The sequence below is a fragment of the Schistosoma mansoni genome, chromosome 5, assembly GCF_000237925.1.
Source record: "Schistosoma mansoni strain Puerto Rico chromosome 5, complete genome".
Classification (NCBI taxonomy): Eukaryota; Metazoa; Platyhelminthes; class Trematoda; order Strigeidida; family Schistosomatidae; genus Schistosoma; species Schistosoma mansoni.
In genome coordinates, this window is record NC_031499.1 from 1,790,035 (window position 1) to 1,792,447 (window position 2,413).

Sequence of the window (2,413 nt, forward strand, 5' to 3'; positions counted from 1 at the left end):
ATATTTAATCTCATCAGTTATAAATTCGCATTACAATAACTACTAATCCTCTCCCTTAAAAATAAATCTGGAGTGAAAACCCATTCATTTGAGTCGTAAGCTTTCACCAAACAATCTTTCATTTATATTTATTATATTACACATATTTATGATTGATTTGATGATAATAATAAATAGTTTTAAAAGCATCACTTTTCTATAGATCATCAGAGTTAAGTCGACCAGACAGTATGATTTCTAGTGACCTTTGTCTAAAAATCATTTACGAGTCTTTGTTTTAGTGATGAATATCGTTTAGAAATTAGGAATATGTTAGAGCCTAGTAAGAAAGAACGTTTTTTTATCACTCCCCAATTAAAAATTTCGCGTTAGAATTTTATTGAAAACCATTTCGCATCATTTTGTTTCGCTCTCTTCGTTTCCTTCGCTTCGTCCCTCTGATAGTTGATCCAGATCAATGAGTGCACAAAATATATATATTCAAAATTTCATTGTCATATTTGGCTTATTTCATTCCACTATTCACTAACACAATTTCAGTCGGTAATTTTATACGAGGATTGATGATATGTAAATCTCAATAACATCATTCATACTATCCCAAATGGAGTCACATCTCAGGCCGCTAAACCGGTGTGCCCATCGAGAACATCATCGTCCAGTCTAATTGGCGTCCAAATAACGGGCCCTTAAAGTATCAGATTGTCGCTCGATACATTTTCGAAATAAATAATACTTGAATATATAACTTATTGAGTATCATGTTATAAAAATCCCAACATTTTAATTTTTAACCTGTGTTTCATACCTTTTGTGCGACGGACATAGAACGTACAGTTGATTGTGTATATCATTTTGAGAAGCCAGACTGTAACAACAGTATACAAAACGTATTTCTGGAAGGAGAAGACATAATATTGTTCTTGAATTATGATTTATTTTTTATTCATTCAAAAGGACAATCATCTGATACACAAGTTAACAGGTTACTAAAAATGTATTTTCATGAATAAAAAATACTTATTTAATCAGACAGGGGTTTTGTGGATGTTATAGTGATTTAATAGTTAAATTCATGAGTCAATTAAAGCTATACCACCATGGAAAATCTGGAAGTACTGGAATGACGTTTCGTCCCAGTATGGGACTCCCCAGCAGTACGCATTCACGATCCCGCCCCGCGTGATTTCAACCCAGGACCTATCGGTCTAGCACGCGAACTCTTAACCTTTAGACCACTGAACCAAATTCTTCTCACTTAAAGAACAAAGTGAAATTAAAATAAATAATTAGTAAGACTAAACGCTTTTGTATGTCTGATTCGATATCATGACTCAATGTATCTCGATGTCATATGATTATAGGTAGTTGACAAGAAGTTTTGGTCCTAGCTTAACACATGTTACTAGTATAAATCTATAATTATGGTGGAACTGATCACTCTGCGAGCAAATGAAAACTATGCACGTTCAGAATTATTACTACTCAACTGTTACAGCTAATACCGACATTCTAAAAAACAGCAGTTTTTACTGTTTCATATATGGGACATACTTATGGATTTCAAAGTATTTGTTGAATGCTTTGTGTTCAATAGTTCAATAGTGGGAGTAAATAATAGACAAAATTCTTTAAGTTAAAACAAAATCAGTGAATACGTTTATGATCTATTGGAATTTCCTAAAAATATACATTAATATTCCTTCTGTAGTCGACTGAGCAAAATAAATGATAAGTGAAATATAAGACTAAACTGATGTACATCCATTAACAATCATCAATCATCAGATATACAGGACAGTTGAATTTTCACACAAAATTAATCAAACAATGTAAACGAAAAAACGAGAATTTACTCGAAACAATAAACTAACTTGTTGAATTCCAAGTTGTGTAAATCATGAAATCATGAAAGCTCCACGACCAAACCATCCAGCTCAGAGAACAAACCTACATCAAAATCACCCACCTGAGCTATAAATCTTCTCCACCATTCAACCATCCTTTTTAAAACAAATATCGCATGAAACATTAACGTGTAAAGTCAAGAAAAAAAATGGAACTCACTGTTCACAACCCCTTTATCCTGCAATTAAAAAAAACATGACAATTAAGCAACAACTGTTTAACTTCACTGTCAATAATATTTGCCAAAATGTATTTCCCATCAAACACATGCAGTTAATGATCGTCAGTCAGACTATCCGTTTATCCGTGATTCATTCACAAAAATTCATTCCAATTTTTTTTCTATTTTACACCGTTCAGTGTTTAATGTGAAAATCTTTTTGAGTTATTGAATTTATCTAGTACTAACCACTCAGTGTAACCAGAGTTATTAAAATTATTATTATCTACCTTGTCACTTATTCACTCCCTTTTACTCCCAATTTATGTATCCTCACTTTCCAAC